The sequence below is a fragment of the Salvelinus alpinus genome, chromosome 29, assembly GCF_045679555.1.
Source record: "Salvelinus alpinus chromosome 29, SLU_Salpinus.1, whole genome shotgun sequence".
In the NCBI taxonomy this organism is placed as follows: Eukaryota; Metazoa; Chordata; class Actinopteri; order Salmoniformes; family Salmonidae; genus Salvelinus; species Salvelinus alpinus.
The window spans coordinates 900,534-920,512 of NC_092114.1; positions in this window are offsets into that span (position 1 = coordinate 900,534).

The window sequence follows — 19,979 nt, forward strand, 5'->3', positions numbered from 1 at the left end:
ATCAGATTAGAGCCTTAAAGGAGACTAGACATCTACCAACCCACTTCCACTATCAGATTAGATCTATAAGGGAGACTAGACATCTACCACCCCACTACCACTATAAAATTAGAGACATAAGGGAGACTAGACATCTCCCACCCCACTACCACTATCAGATTAGAGCCATAAGGGAGACTAGACATCTACCACCTCACAACCACTATCAGATTAGAGCCATAAGGGAGACTAGACATCAACCAACCCACTTCTACTATCAGATTAGAGCCATAAGGGAGCATAGACATCTACCACCCCACTTCCACTATCAGATTAGATCTATAAGGGAGACTAGACATCTACCACCCCACTACCACTATCAGATTAGAGCCATAAGGGAGACTAGACATCTACCACCTCACAACCACTATCAGATTAGAGCCATAAGGGAGACTAGACATCTACCACCCCACTACCACTATCAGATTAGAGCAATACAGGAGACAAGACATCTACCAACCCACTTCCACTATCAGATTAGATCTATAAGGGAGACTAGACATCTACCACACCACTACCACTATCAGATTAGAGCCATAAGGGAGACTAGACATCTACCAACCCACTTCCACTATCAGATTAGATCCATAAGGGAGACTAGACATCTACCACCTCACTACCACTGTCAGATTAGAGCCATAAGGGAGACTAGACATCTACCACCCCACTATCACTATCAGATTAGAGCCATAAGGGAGACTAGACATCTCCCACCCCACTAACACTATCAGATTAGAGCCATAAGGGAGACTAGACATCAGATTAGAGCCATAAGGGAGACTAGACATCTACCACCCCCCTACCACTATCAGATTAGAGCCTTAAAGGAGACTAGGCATCTACCAACCCACAACCACTATCAGATTAGAGCCTTAAAGGAGACTAGACATCTACCACCCCACTACCACTATCAGATTAGAGCCATAAGTGAGACTAGGCATCAACCAACCCACTTCCACTATCAGATTAGAGCCATAAGGGAGACTAGACATCTACCACCCCACTACCACTATAAAATTAGAGACATAAGGGAGACTAGACATCTCCCACCCCACTACCACTATCAGATTAGAGCCATAAGGGAGACTAGACATCTACCACCCCACTACCACTATCAGATTAGAGCCATAAGGGAGACTAGACATCTACCACCCCCCTACCACTATCAGATTAGAGCCTTAAAGGAGACTAGGCATCTACCACCCCACAACCACTATCAGATTAGAGCCATAAAGGAGACTAGACATCAACCAACCCACTGCCACTATCAGATTACATCCATAAGGGAGACTAGACATCTACCACCCCACTACCACTATCAGATTAGAGCCATAACGGAGACTAGACATCTACAACCCCCCTACCACTATCAGATTAGAGCCTTAAAGGAGACTAGGCATCTACCACCCCACAACCACTATCAGATTAGAGCCATAAAGGAGACTAGACATCTACCACCCCACTACCACTATCAGATTAGAGCCATAAGGGAGACTAGACATCTACCACCCCACTACCACTATTAGATTAGAGCCATAAGGGAGACTAGACATCTCCCACCCCACTAACACTATCAGATTAGAGCCATATGGGAGACTAGACATCTACCACCTCACTACCACTATCAGATTAGAGCCATAAGGGAGACTAGACATCTACCACCCCACAACCACTGTCAGATTAGAGCCATAAGGGAGACTAGACATCTACCACCCCACTACCACTATTAGATTAAAGCCATAGGGGAGACTAGACATCTCCCACCCCACTAACACTATCAGATTAGAGCCATAAGGGAGACTAGAAATCAGATTAGAGCCATAAGGGAGACTAGACATCTACCACCCCCCTACCACTATCAGATTAGAGCCTTAAAGGAGACTAGGCATCTACCACCCCACCACCACTATCAGATTAGAGCCATAAAGGAGACTAGACATCTACCACCACACTACCACTATCAGATTAGAGCCATAAGGGAGACTAGACAACAACCAACCCACTTCCACTATCAGATTAGATCCATAAGGGAGACTAGACATCTACCACCCCACTACCACTATCAGATTAGAGCCATAAGGGAGACTAGACATCTACCACCCCACAACCACTATCAGATAAGAGCCATAAGGGAGACTAGACATCTACCACCCCACTACCACTATCAAATTAGAGCCATACAGGAGACAAGACATCTACCAACCCACTTCCACTATCAGATTAGATCTATAAGGGATACTAGACATCTACCAACCCACTACCACTATCAGATTAGAGCCATAAGGGAGACTAGACATCTACCAACCCACTTCCACTGTCAGATTAGAGCCATAATGGAGACTAGACATCTACCACCCCACTATCACTATCAGATTAGAGCCATAAGGGAGACTAGACATCTCCCACCCCACTAACACTATCAGATTAGAGCCATAAGGGAGACTAGACATCAGATTAGAGCCATAAGGGACACTAGACATCTACAACCCCCCTACCACTATCAGATTAGAGCCTTAAAGGAGACTAGGCATCTACCACCCCACAAACACTATCAGATTAGAGCCATAAAGGAGACTAGACATCTACCACCCCACTACCACTATCAGATTAGAGCCATACAGGAGACAAGACATCTACCAACCCACTTCCACTATCAGATTAGATCTATAAGGGAGACTAGACATCTACCAACCCACTACCACTATCAGATTAGAGCCATAAGGGAGACTAGACATCTCCCACCCCACTAACACTATCAGATTAGAGCCATAAGGGAGACTAGACATCAGATTAGAGCCATAAGGGACACTAGACATCTACAACCCCCCTACCACTATCAGATTAGAGCCTTAAAGGAGACTAGGCATCTACCACCCCACAACCACTATCAGATTAGAGCCATAAGGGAGACTAGGCATCAATCAACCCACTTCCACTATCAGATTAGATCCATAAGGGAGACTAGACATCTGCCACCTCACAACCACTATCAGATTAGAGCCATAAGGGAGACTAGACATCTACCACCCCACAACCACTATCAGATTAGAGCCATAAAGGAGACTAGACATCAACCAACCCACTTCCACTATCAGATTAGAGCCATAAGGGAGACTAGACATCTACCACCCCACTACCACTATAAAATTAGAGACATAAGGGAGACTAGACATCTCCCACCCCACTACCACTATCAGATTAGAGCCATAAGGGAGATAAGACATCAACCAACCCACTTCCACTATCAGATTAGAGCCATAAGGGAGACTAGACATCTACCACCCCACTACCACTATCAGATTAGAACCATACAGGAGACAAGACATCTACCAACCCACTTCCACTATCAGATTAGATCTATAAGGGAGACTAGACATCTACCACCCCACTACCACTATAGAATTAGAGACATAAGGGAGACTAGACATCTCCCATCCCACTACCACTATCAGATTAGAGCCATAAGGGAGACTAGACATCTACCACCTCACAACCACTATCAGATTAGAGCCATAAGGGAGACTAGACATCTACCACCCCACTACCACTATCAGATTAGAGCCATACAGGAGACAAGACATCTACCAACCCACTTCCACTATCAGATTAGATCTATAAGGGAGACTAGACATCTACCACCCCACTACCACTATCAGATTTGAGCCATAAGGGAGACTAGACATCTACCAACCCACTTCCACTATCAGATTAGATCCATACGGGAGACTAGACATCTACCACCTCACTACCACGGTCAGATTAGAGCCATAAGGGAGACTAGACATCTACCACCCCACTATCACTATCAGATTAGAGCCATAAGGGAGACTAGACATCTCCCACCCCACTATCACTATCAGATTAGAGCCATAAGGGAGACTAGACATCTCCCACCCCACTAACACTATCAGATTAGAGCATTAGGGAGACTAGACATCAGATTAGAGCCATAAGGGAGACTAGACATCTACCACCCCCCTACCACTATCATATTAGAGCCTTAAAGGAGACTAGGCATCTACCACCCCACAACCACTATCAGATTAGAGTCTTAAAGGAGACTAGACATCTACCACCCCACTACCACTATCAGATTAGAGCCATAAGTGAGACTAGGCATCAACCAACCCACTTCCACTATCAGATTAGAGCCATAAGGGAGACTAGACATCAGATTAGAGCCATTAAGGGAGACTAGACATCTACCACCCCACTACCACTATAAAATTAGAGACATAAGGGATACTAGACATCTCCCACCCCACTACCACTATCAGATTAGAGCCATAAGGGAGACTAGACATCTACCACCCCACTACCACTATCAGATTAGAGCCATAAGGGAGACTAGACATCTACCACCCCACTACCACTATCAGATTAGAGCCATAAGGGAGACTAGACATCTACCACCCCCCTACCACTATCAGATTAGAGCCTTAAAGGAGACTAGTCATCTACCACCCCACAACCACTATCAGATTAGAGCCATAAAGGAGACTAGACATCAACCAACCCACTTCCACTATCAGATTAGATCCATAAGGGAGACTAGACATCTACCACCCCACTACCACTATCAGATTAGAGCCATAACGGAGACTAGACATCTACCACCCCACAACCACTGTCAGATTAGAGCCATAAGGGAGACTAGACATCTACCACCCCACTACCACTATTAGATTAAAGCCATAGGGGAGACATCTCCCACCCCACTAACACTATCAGATTAGAGCCATAAGGGAGACTAGAAATCAGATTAGAGCCATAAGGGAGACTAGACATCTACCACCCCCCTACCACTATCAGATTAGAGCCTTAAAGGAGACTAGGCATCTACCACCCCACCACCACTATCAGATTAGAGCCATAAGGGAGACTAGACATCTACCACCCCACTACCACTATCAGATTAGAGCCATAAGGGAGACTAGACATCTACCAACCCACTTCCACTATCAGATTAGATCCATAAGGGAGACTAGACATCTACCACCCCACTACCACTATCAGATTAGAGCCATAAGGGAGACTAGACATCTACCACCCCACAACCACTATCAGATTAGAGCCATAAGGGAGACTAGACATCTACCACCCCACTACCACTATCAGATTAGAGCCATACAGGAGACAAGACATCTACCAACCCACTTCCACTATCAGATTAGATCTATAAGGGAGACTAGACATCTACCAACCCACTACCACTATCAGATTAGAGCCATAAGGGAGACTAGACATCTACCAACCCACTTCCACTGTCAGATTAGAGCCATAAGGGAGACTAGACATCTACCACCCCACTACCACTATCAGATTAGAGCCATAAGGGAGACTAGACATCTCCCACCCCACTAACACTATCAGATTAGAGCCATAAGGGAGACTAGACATCAGATTAGAGCCATAAGGGAGACTAGACATCTACCACCCCCCTACCACTATCAGATTAGAGCCTTAAAGGAGACTAGGCATCTACCACCCCACAACCACTATCAGATTAGAGCCATAAAGGAGACTAGACATCTACCACCCCACTACCACAATCAGATTAGAGCCATAAGGGAGTCTAGGCATCAACCAACCCACTTCCACTATCAGATTAGATCCATAAGGGAGACTAGACATCTGCCACCTCACAACCACTATCAGATTAGAGCCATAAGGGAGACTAGACATCTACCACCCCACAACCACTATCAGATTAGAGCCATAAGGGAGACTAGACATCTACCACCCCACTACCACTATCAGATTAGAGCCATACAGGAGACAAGACATCTACCAACCCACTTCCACTATCAGATTAGATCTATAAGGGAGACTAGACATCTACCAACCCACTACCACTATCAGATTAGAGCCATAAGGGAGACTAGACATCTACCAACCCACTTCCACTATCAGATTAGATCCATAAGGGAGACTAGACATCTACCACCTCACTACCACTGTCAGATTAGAGCCATAATGGAGACTAGACATCTACCACCCCACTACCACTATCAGATTAGAGCCATAAGGGAGACTAGACATCTCCCACCCCACTAACACTATCAGATTAGAGCCATAAGGGAGACTAGACATCAGATTAGAGCCATAAGGGAGACTAGACATCTACAACCCCCCTACCACTATCAGATTAGAGCCTTAAAGGAGACTAGGCATCTACCACCCCACAACCACTATCAGATTAGAGCCATAAAGGAGACTAGACATCTACCACCCCACTACCACTATCAGATTAGAGCCATAAGGGAGACTAGACATCAACCAACCAACTTCCACTATCAGATTAGATCCATAAGGGAGACTAGACATCTACCACCCCACTACCACTATCAGATTAGAGCCATAAGGGAGACTAGACATCTACCACCCCACAACCACTATTAGATTAAAGCCATAGGGGAGACTAGACATCTCCCACCCCACTAACACTATCAGATTAGAGCCATAAGGGAGACTAGACATCAGATTAGAGCCATAAGGGAGACTAGACATCTACCACCCCCCTACCACTATCAGATTAGAGCCTTAAAGGAGACTAGGCATCTACCACCCCACCACCACTATCAGATTAGAGCCATAAAGGAGACTAGACATCTACCACCACACTACCACTATCAGATTAGAGCCATAAGGGAGACTAGACAACAACCAACCCACTTCCACTATCAGATTAGATCCATAAGGGAGACTAGACATCTACCACCCCACTACCACTATCAGATTAGAGCCATAAGGGAGACTAGACATCTACCACCCCACAACCACTATCAGATTAGAGCCATAAGGGAGACTAGACATCTACCACCCCACTACCACTATCAGATTAGAGCCATACAGGAGACAAGACATCTACCAACCCACTTCCACTATCAGATTAGATCTATAAGGGAGACTAGACATCTACCAACCCACTACCACTATCAGATTAGAGCCATAAGGGAGACTAGACATCTACCAACCCACTTCCACTGTCAGATTAGAGCCATAATGGAGACAAGACATCTACCACCCCACTATCACTATCAGATTAGAGCCATAAGGGAGACTAGACATCTCCCACCCCACTAACACTATCGGATTAGAGCCATAAGGGAGACTAGACATCAGATTAGAGCCATAAGGGAGACTAGACATCTACAACCCCCCTACCACTATCAGATTAGAGCCTTAAAGGAGACTAGGCATCTACCACCCCACAACCACTATCAGATTAGAGCCATAAAGGAGACTAGACATCTACCACCCCACTACCACAATCAGATTAGAGCCATAAGGGAGACTAGGCATCAACCAACCCACTTCCACTATCAGATTAGATCCATAAGGGAGACTAGACATCTACCACCTCACAACCACTATCAGATTAGAGCCATAAGGGAGACTAGACATCTACCACCCCACAACCACTATCAGATTAGAGCCATAAGGGAGACTAGACATCTACCACCCCACTACCACTATCAGATTAGAGCCATACAGGAGACAAGACATCTACCAACCCACTTCCACTATCAGATTAGATCTATAAGGGAGACTAGACATCTACCAACCCACTATCACTATCAGATTAGAGCCATAAGGGAGACTAGACATCTCCCACCCCACTAACACAATCAGATTAGAGCCATAAGGGAGACTAGACATCAGATTAGAGCCATAAGGGACACTAGACATCTACAACCCCCCTACCACTATCAGATTAGAGCCTTAAAGGAGACTAGGCATCTACCACCCCACAACCACTTTCAGATTAGAGCCATAAAGGAGACTAGACATCTAACACCCCACTACCACTATCAGATTAGAGCCATAAGGGAGACTAGGCATCAACCAACCCACTTCCACTATCAGATTAGATCCATAAGGGAGACTAGACATCTGCCACCTCACAACCACTATCAGATTAGAGCCATAAGGGAGTTAGACATCTACCACCCCACAACCACTATCAGATTAGAGCCATAAAGGAGACTAGACATCAACCAACCCACTTCCACTATCAGATTAGAGCCATAAGGGAGACTAGACATCTACCACCCCACTACCACTATAAAATTAGAGACATAAGGGAGACTAGACATCTCCCACCCCACTACCACTATCAGATTAGAGCCATAAGGGAGATAAGACATCAACCAACCCACTTCCACTATCAGATTAGAGCCATAAGGGAGACTAGACATCTACCACCCCACTACCACTATCAGATTAGAGCCATACAGGAGACAAGACATCTACCAACCCACTTCCACTATCAGATTAGATCTATAAGGGAGACTAGACATCTACCACCCCACTACCACTATAAAATTAGAGACATAAGGGAGACTAGACATCTCCCACCCCACTACCACTATCAGATTAGAGCCATAAGGGAGATTAGACATCTACCACCTCACAACCACTATCAGATTAGAGCCATAAGGGAGACTAGACATCTACCACCCCACTACCACTATCAGATTAGAGCCATACAGGAGACAAGACATCTACCAACCCACTTCCACTATCAGATTAGATCTATAAGGGAGACTAGACATCTACCACCCCACTACCACTATCAGATTTGAGCCATAAGGGAGACTAGACATCTACCAACCCACTTCCACTATCAGATTAGATCCATACGGGAGACTAGACATCTACCACCTCACTACCACGGTCAGATTAGAGCCATAAGGGAGACTAGACATCTACCACCCCACTATCACTATCAGATTAGAGCCATAAGGGAGACTAGACATCTCCCACCCCACTATCACTATCAGATTAGAGCCATAAGGGAGACTAGACATCTCCCACCCCACTAACACTATCAGATTAGAGCCATAAGGGAGACTAGACATCAGATTCGAGCCATAAGGGAGACTAGACATCTACCACCCCCCTACCACTATCATATTAGAGCCTTAAAGGAGACTAGGCATCTACCACCCCACAACCACTATCAGATTAGAGCCTTAAAGGAGACTAGACATCTACCACCCCACTACCACTATCAGATTAGAGCCATAAGTGAGACTAGGCATCAACCAACCCACTTCCACTATCAGATTAGAGCCATAAGGGAGACTAGACATCAGATTAGAGCCATAAGGGAGACTAGACATCTACCACCCCACTACCACTATAAAATTAGAGACATAAGGGATACTAGACATCTCCCACCCCACTACCACTATCAGATTAGAGCCATAAAGGAGACTAGACATCTGCCACCTCACAACCACTATCAGATTAGAGCCATAAGGGAGACTAGACATCTACCACCCCACAACCACTATCAGATTAGAGCCATAAAGGAGACTAGACATCAACCAACCCACTTCCACTATCAGATTAGACCCATAACGGAGACTAGACATCTACAACCCCCCTACCACTATCAGATTAGAGCCTTAAAGGAGACTAGGCATCTACCACCCCACAACCACTATCAGATTAGAGCCATAAAGGAGACTAGACATCTACCATCCCACTACCACTATCAGATTAGAGCCATAAGGGAGACTAGACATCTACCACCCCACTACCACTATCAGATTAGAGCCATAAGGGAGACTAGACATCTACCACCCCCCTACCACTATCAGATTAGAGCCTTAAAGGAGACTAGGCATCTACCACCCCACAACCACTATCAGATTAGAGCCATAAAGGAGACTAGACATCAACCAACCCACTTCCACTATCAGATTAGATCCATAAGGGAGACTAGACATCTACCACCCCACTACCACTATCAGATTAGAGCCATAACGGAGACTAGACATCTACAACCCCCCTACCACTATCAGATTAGAGCCTTAAAGGAGACTAGGCATCTACCACCCCACAACCACTATCAGATTAGAGCCATAAAGGAGACTAGACATCTACCACCCCACTACCACTATCAGATTAGAGCCATAAGGGAGACTAGACATCTACCACCCCACTACCACTATTAGATTAGAGCCATAAGGGAGACTAGACATCTCCCACCCCACTAACACTATCAGATTAGAGCCATATGGGAGACTAGACATCTACCATCTCACTACCACTATCAGATTAGAGCCATAAGGGAGACTAGACATCTACCACCCCACAACCACTGTCAGATTAGAGCCATAAGGGAGACTAGACATCTACCACCCCACTACCACTATTAGATTAGAGCCATAAGGGAGACTAGACATCTCCCACCCCACTAACACTATCAGATTAGAGCCATAAGGGAGACTAGAAATCAGATTAGAGCCATAAGGGAGACTAGACATCTACCACCCCCCTACCACTATCAGATTAGAGCCTTAAAGGAGACTAAGCATCTACCACCCCACCACCACTATCAGATTAGAGCCATAAAGGAGACTAGACATCTACCATCCCACTACCACTATCAGATTAGAGCCATAAGGGAGACTAGACATCTACCACCCCACTACCACTATCAGATTAGAGCCATAAGGGAGACTAGACATCTACCACCCCCCTACCACTATCAGATTAGAGCCTTAAAGGAGACTAGGCATCTACCACCCCACAACCACTATCAGATTAGAGCCATAAAGGAGACTAGACATCAACCAACCCACTTCCACTATCAGATTAGATCCATAAGGGAGACTAGACATCTACCACCCCACTACCACTATCAGATTAGAGCCATAACGGAGACTAGACATCTACAACCCCCCTACCACTATCAGATTAGAGCCTTAAAGGAGACTAGGCATCTACCACCCCACAACCACTATCAGATTAGAGCCATAAAGGAGACTAGACATCTACCACCCCACTACCACTATCAGATTAGAGCCATAAGGGAGACTAGACATCTACCACCCCACTACCACTATTAGATTAGAGCCATAAGGGAGACTAGACATCTCCCACCCCACTAACACTATCAGATTAGAGCCATAAAGGAGACTAGACATCTAACACCCCACTACCACTATCAGATTAGAGCCATAAGGGAGACTAGGCATCAACCAACCCACTTCCACTATCAGATTAGATCCATAAGGGAGACTAGACATCTGCCACCTCACAACCACTATCAGATTAGAGCCATAAGGGAGACTAGACATCTACCACCCCACAACCACTATCAGATTAGAGCCATAAAGGAGACTAGACATCAACCAACCCACTTCCACTATCAGATTAGAGCCATAAGGGAGACTAGACATCTACCACCCCACTACCACTATAAAATTAGAGACATAAGGGAGACTAGACATCTCCCACCCCACTACCACTATCAGATTAGAGCCATAAGGGAGATAAGACATCAACCAACCCACTTCCACTATCAGATTAGAGCCATAAGGGAGACTAGACATCTACCACCCCACTACCACTATCAGATTAGAGCCATACAGGAGACAAGACATCTACCAACCCACTTCCACTATCAGATTAGAGCCATAAAGGAGACTAGACATCTACCACCCCACTACCACAATCAGATTAGAGCCATAAGGGAGACTAGGCATCAACCAACCCACTAACACTATCAGATTAGAGCCATAAGGGAGACTAGACATCAGATTAGAGCCATAAGGGAGACTAGACATCTACAACCCCCCTACCACTATCAGATTCGAGCCTTAAAGGAGACTAGGCATCTACCACCCCACAACCACTATCAGATTAGAGCCATAAAGGAGACTAGACATCTACCACCCCACTACCACAATCAGATTAGAGCCATAAGGGAGACTAGGCATCAACCAACCCACTTCCACTATCAGATTAGATCCATAAGGGAGACTAGACATCTGCCACCTCACAACCACTATCAGATTAGAGCCATAAGGGAGACTAGACATCTACCACCCCACAACCACTATCAGATTAGAGCCATAAGGGAGACTAGACATCTACCACCCCACTACCACTATCAGATTAGAGCCATACAGGAGACAAGACATCTACCAACCCACTTCCACTATCAGATTAGATCTATAAAGGAGACTAGACATCTACCAACCCACTATCACTATCAGATTAGAGCCATAAGGGAGCCTAGACATCTCCCACCCCACTAACACAATCAGATTAGAGCCATAAGGGAGACTAGACATCAGATTAGAGCCATAAGGGACACTAGACATCTACAACCCCCCCTACCACTATCAGATTAGAGCCTTAAAGGAGACTAGGCATCTACCACCCCACAACCACTTTCAGATTAGAGCCATAAAGGAGACTAGACATCTAACACCCCACTACCACTATCAGATTAGAGCCATAAGGGAGACTAGGCATCAACCAACCCACTTCCACTATCAGATTAGATCCATAAGGGAGACTAGACATCTGCCACCTCACAACCACTATCAGATTAGAGCCATAAGGGAGACTAGACATCTACCACCCCACAACCACTATCAGATTAGAGCCATAAAGGAGACTAGACATCAACCAACCCACTTCCACTATCAGATTAGAGCCATAAGGGAGACTAGACATCTACCACCTCACTACCACTATCAGATTAGAGCCATAAGGGAGACTAGACATCTACCAACCCACTTCCACTATCAGATTAGATCCATGAGGGAGACTAGACATTAGATTAGAGCCATAAGGGAGACTAGACATCTACCACCCCACTACCACTATAAAATTAGAGACATAAGGGAGACTAGACATCTCCCACCCCACTACCACTATCAGATTAGAGCCATAAGGGAGATAAGACATCAACCAACCCACTTCCACTATCAGATTAGAGCCATAAGGGAGACTAGACATCTACCACCCCACTACCACTATCAGATTAGAGCCATACAGGAGACAAGACATCTACCAACCCACTTCCACTATCAGATTAGATCTATAAGGGAGACTAGACATCTACCACCCCACTACCACTATAAAATTAGAGACATAAGGGAGACTAGACATCTCCCACCCCACTACCACTATCAGATTAGAGCCATAAGGGAGATTAGACATCTACCACCTCACAACCACTATCAGATTAGAGCCATAAGGGAGACTAGACATCTACCACCCCACTACCACTATCAGATTAGAGCCATACAGGAGACAAGACATCTACCAACCCACTTCCACTATCAGATTAGATCTATAAGGGAGACTAGACATCTACCACCCCACTACCACTATCAGATTTGAGCCATAAGGGAGACTAGACATCTACCAACCCACTTCCACTATCAGATTAGATCCATACGGGAGACTAGACATCTACCACCTCACTACCACGGTCAGATTAGAGCCATAAGGGAGACTAGACATCTACCACCCCACTATCACTATCAGATTAGAGCCATAAGGGAGACTAGACATCTCCCACCCCACTATCACTATCAGATTAGAGCCATAAGGGAGACTAGACATCTCCCACCCCACTAACACTATCAGATTAGAGCCATAAGGGAGACTAGACATCAGATTCGAGCCATAAGGGAGACTAGACATCTACCACCCCCCTACCACTATCATATTAGAGCCTTAAAGGAGACTAGGCATCTACCACCCCACAACCACTATCAGATTAGAGCCTTAAAGGAGACTAGACATCTACCACCCCACTACCACTATCAGATTAGAGCCATAAGTGAGACTAGGCATCAACCAACCCACTTCCACTATCAGATTAGAGCCATAAGGGAGACTAGACATCAGATTAGAGCCATAAGGGAGACTAGACATCTACCACCCCACTACCACTATAAAATTAGAGACATAAGGGATACTAGACATCTCCCACCCCACTACCACTATCAGATTAGAGCCATAAAGGAGACTAGACATCTGCCACCTCACAACCACTATCAGATTAGAGCCATAAGGGAGACTAGACATCTACCACCCCACAACCACTATCAGATTAGAGCCATAAAGGAGACTAGACATCAACCAACCCACTTCCACTATCAGATTAGACCCATAACGGAGACTAGACATCTACAACCCCCCTACCACTATCAGATTAGAGCCTTAAAGGAGACTAGGCATCTACCACCCCACAACCACTATCAGATTAGAGCCATAAAGGAGACTAGACATCTACCATCCCACTACCACTATCAGATTAGAGCCATAAGGGAGACTAGACATCTACCACCCCACTACCACTATCAGATTAGAGCCATAAGGGAGACTAGACATCTACCACCCCCCTACCACTATCAGATTAGAGCCTTAAAGGAGACTAGGCATCTACCACCCCACAACCACTATCAGATTAGAGCCATAAAGGAGACTAGACATCTACCAACCCACTTCCACTATCAGATTAGAGCCATAAGGGAGACTAGGCATCTACCACCCCACTACCACTATCAGATTAGAGCCATAACGGAGACTAGACATCTACAACCCCCCTACCACTATCAGATTAGAGCCTTAAAGGAGACTAGGCATCTACCACCCCACAACCACTATCAGATTAGAGCCATAAAGGAGACTAGACATCTACCACCCCACTACCACTATCAGATTAGAGCCATAAGGGAGACTAGACATCTACCACCCCACTACCACTATTAGATTAGAGCCATAAGGGAGACTAGACATCTCCCACCCCACTAACACTATCAGATTAGAGCCATATGGGAGACTAGACATCTACCATCTCACTACCACTATCAGATTAGAGCCATAAGGGAGACTAGACATCTACCACCCCACAACCACTGTCAGATTAGAGCCATAAGGGAGACTAGACATCTACCACCCCACTACCACTATTAGATTAGAGCCATAAGGGAGACTAGACATCTCCCACCCCACTAACACTATCAGATTAGAGCCATAAGGGAGACTAGAAATCAGATTAGAGCCATAAGGGAGACTAGACATCTACCACCCCCCTACCACTATCAGATTAGAGCCTTAAAGGAGACTAAGCATCTACCACCCCACCACCACTATCAGATTAGAGCCATAAAGGAGACTAGACATCTACCATCCCACTACCACTATCAGATTAGAGCCATAAGGGAGACTAGACATCTACCACCCCACTACCACTATCAGATTAGAGCCATAAGGGAGACTAGACATCTACCACCCCCCTACCACTATCAGATTAGAGCCTTAAAGGAGACTAGGCATCTACCACCCCACAACCACTATCAGATTAGAGCCATAAAGGAGACTAGACATCAACCAACCCACTTCCACTATCAGATTAGATCCATAAGGGAGACTAGACATCTACCACCCCACTACCACTATCAGATTAGAGCCATAACGGAGACTAGACATCTACAACCCCCCTACCACTATCAGATTAGAGCCTTAAAGGAGACTAGGCATCTACCACCCCACAACCACTATCAGATTAGAGCCATAAAGGAGACTAGACATCTACCACCCCACTACCACTATCAGATTAGAGCCATAAGGGAGACTAGACATCTACCACCCCACTACCACTATTAGATTAGAGCCATAAGGGAGACTAGACATCTCCCACCCCACTAACACTATCAGATTAGAGCCATAAAGGAGACTAGACATCTAACACCCCACTACCACTATCAGATTAGAGCCATAAGGGAGACTAGGCATCAACCAACCCACTTCCACTATCAGATTAGATCCATAAGGGAGACTAGACATCTGCCACCTCACAACCACTATCAGATTAGAGCCATAAGGGAGACTAGACATCTACCACCCCACAACCACTATCAGATTAGAGCCATAAAGGAGACTAGACATCAACCAACCCACTTCCACTATCAGATTAGAGCCATAAGGGAGACTAGACATCTACCACCCCACTACCACTATAAAATTAGAGACATAAGGGAGACTAGACATCTCCCACCCCACTACCACTATCAGATTAGAGCCATAAGGGAGATAAGACATCAACCAACCCACTTCCACTATCAGATTAGAGCCATAAGGGAGACTAGACATCTACCACCCCACTACCACTATCAGATTAGAGCCATACAGGAGACAAGACATCTACCAACCCACTTCCACTATCAGATTAGAGCCATAAAGGAGACTAGACATCTACCACCCCACTACCACAATCAGATTAGAGCCATAAGGGAGACTAGGCATCAACCAACCCACTAACACTATCAGATTAGAGCCATAAGGGAGACTAGACATCAGATTAGAGCCATAAGGGAGACTAGACATCTACAACCCCCCTACCACTATCAGATTCGAGCCTTAAAGGAGACTAGGCATCTACCACCCCACAACCACTATCAGATTAGAGCCATAAAGGAGACTAGACATCTACCACCCCACTACCACAATCAGATTAGAGCCATAAGGGAGACTAGGCATCAACCAACCCACTTCCACTATCAGATTAGATCCATAAGGGAGACTAGACATCTGCCACCTCACAACCACTATCAGATTAGAGCCATAAGGGAGACTAGACATCTACCACCCCACAACCACTATCAGATTAGAGCCATAAGGGAGACTAGACATCTACCACCCCACTACCACTATCAGATTAGAGCCATACAGGAGACAAGACATCTACCAACCCACTTCCACTATCAGATTAGATCTATAAAGGAGACTAGACATCTACCAACCCACTATCACTATCAGATTAGAGCCATAAGGGAGCCTAGACATCTCCCACCCCACTAACACAATCAGATTAGAGCCATAAGGGAGACTAGACATCAGATTAGAGCCATAAGGGACACTAGACATCTACAACCCCCCCTACCACTATCAGATTAGAGCCTTAAAGGAGACTAGGCATCTACCACCCCACAACCACTTTCAGATTAGAGCCATAAAGGAGACTAGACATCTAACACCCCACTACCACTATCAGATTAGAGCCATAAGGGAGACTAGGCATCAACCAACCCACTTCCACTATCAGATTAGATCCATAAGGGAGACTAGACATCTGCCACCTCACAACCACTATCAGATTAGAGCCATAAGGGAGACTAGACATCTACCACCCCACAACCACTATCAGATTAGAGCCATAAAGGAGACTAGACATCAACCAACCCACTTCCACTATCAGATTAGAGCCATAAGGGAGACTAGACATCTACCACCCCACTACCACTATAAAATTAGAGACATAAGGGAGACTAGACATCTCCCACCCCACTACCACTATCAGATTAGAGCCATAAGGGAGATAAGACATCAACCAACCCACTTCCACTATCAGATTAGAGCCATAAGGGAGACTAGACATCTACCACCCCACTACCACTATCAGATTAGAGCCATACAGGAGACAAGACATCTACCAACCCACTTCCACTATCAGATTAGATCTATAAGGGAGACTAGACATCTACCACCCCACTACCACTATAAAATTAGAGACATAAGGGAGACTAGACATCTCCCACCCCACTACCACTATCAGATTAGAGCCATAAGGGAGACTAGACATCTACCACCTCACAACCACTATCAGATTAGAGCCATAAGGGAGTCTAGACATCTACCACCCCACTACCACTATCAGATTAGAGCCATACAGGAGACAAGACATCTACCAACCCACTTCCACTATCAGATTAGATCTATAAGGGAGACTAGACATCTACCACCCCACTACCACTATCAGATTTGAGCCATACGGGAGACTAGACATCTACCACCCCACAACCACTATCAGATTAGAGCCATAAAGGAGACTAGACATCAACCAACCCACTTCCACTATCAGATTAGAGCCATAAGGGAGACTAGACATCTACCACCCCACTACCACTATAAAATTAGAGACATAAGGGAGACTAGACATCTCCCACCCCACTACCACTATCAGATTAGAGCCATAAGGGAGATAAGACATCAACCAACCCACTTCCACTATCAGATTAGAGCCATAAGGGAGACTAGACATCTACCACCCCACTACCACTATCAGATTAGAGCCATACAGGAGACAAGACATCTACCAACCCACTTCCACTATCAGATTAGAGCCATAAAGGAGACTAGACATCTACCACCCCACTACCACAATCAGATTAGAGCCATAAGGGAGACTAGGCATCAACCAACCCACTAACACTATCAGATTAGAGCCATAAGGGAGACTAGACATCAGATTAGAGCCATAAGGGAGACTAGACATCTACAACCCCCCTACCACTATCAGATTAGAGCCTTAAAGGAGACTAGGCATCTACCACCCCACAACCACTATCAGATTAGAGCCATAAAGGAGACTAGACATCTACCACCCCACTACCACAATCAGATTAGAGCCATAAGGGAGACTAGGCATCAACCAACCCACTTCCACTATCAGATTAGATCCATAAGGGAGACTAGACATCTGCCACCTCACAACCACTATCAGATTAGAGCCATAAGGGAGACTAGACATCTACCACCCCACAACCACTATCAGATTAGAGCCATAAGGGAGACTAGACATCTACCACCCCACTACCACTATCAGATTAGAGCCATACAGGAGACAAGACATCTACCAACCCACTTCCACTATCAGATTAGATCTATAAGGGAGACTAGACATCTACCAACCCACTATCACTATCAGATTAGAGCCATAAGGGAGACTAGACATCTCCCACCCCACTACCACAATCAGATTAGAGCCATAAGGGAGACTAGACATACCACAATCAGATTAGAGCCATAAAGAAGACTAGGCATCTACAACCCCCCTACCACTATCAGATTAGAGCCTTAAAGGAGACTAGGCATCTACCACCCCACAACCACTTTCAGATTAGAGCCATAAAGGAGACTAGACATCTAACACCCCACTACCACTATCAGATTAGAGCCATAAGGGAGACTAGGCATCAACCAACCCACTTCCACTATCAGATTAGATCCATAAGGGAGACTAGACATCTGCCACCTCACAACCACTATCAGATTAGAGCCATAAGGGAGACTAGACATCTACCACCCCACAACCACTATCAGATTAGAGCCATAAGGGAGACTAGACATCTACCACCCCACTACCACTATAAAATTAGAGACATAAGGGAGACTAGACATCTCCCACCCCACTACCACTATCAGATTAGAGCCATAAGGGAGATGAGACATCAACCAACCCACTTCCACTATCAGATTAGAGCCATAAGGGAGACTAGACATCTACCACCCCACTACCACTATCAGATTAGAGCCATACAGGAGACAAGACATCTACCAACCCACTTCCACTATCAGATTAGATCTATAAGGGAGACTAGACATCTACCACCCCACAACCACTATCAGATTAGAGCCATAAGGGAGACTAGACATCTACCACCCCACTACCACTATCAGATTAGAGCCATAAGGGAGATTAGACATCTACCACCTCACAACCACTATCAGATTAGAGCCATAAGGGAGACTAGACATCTACCACCCCACTACCACTATCAGATTAGAGCCATACAGGAGACAAGACATCTACCAACCCACTTCCACTATCAGATTAGATCTATAAGGGAGACTAGACATCTACCACCCCACTACCACTATCAGATTTGAGCCATAAGGGAGACTAGACATCTACCAACCCACTTCCACTATCAGATTAGATCCATACGGGAGACTAGACATCTACCACCTCACTACCACGGTCAGATTAGAGCCATAAGGGAGACTAGACATCTACCACCCCACTATCACTATCAGATTAGAGCCATAAGGGAGACTAGACATCTCCCACCCCACTATCACTATCAGATTAGAGCCATAAGGGAGACTAGACATCTCCCACCCCACTAACACTATCAGATTAGAGCCATAAGGGAGACTAGACATCTACGACCCCACAACCACTATCAGATTCGAGCCATAAGGGAGACTAGACATCTACCACCCCCCTACCACTATCATATTAGAGCCTTAAAGGAGACTAGGCATCTACCACCCCACAACCACTATCAGATTAGAGCCTTAAAGGAGACTAGACATCTACCACCCCACTACCA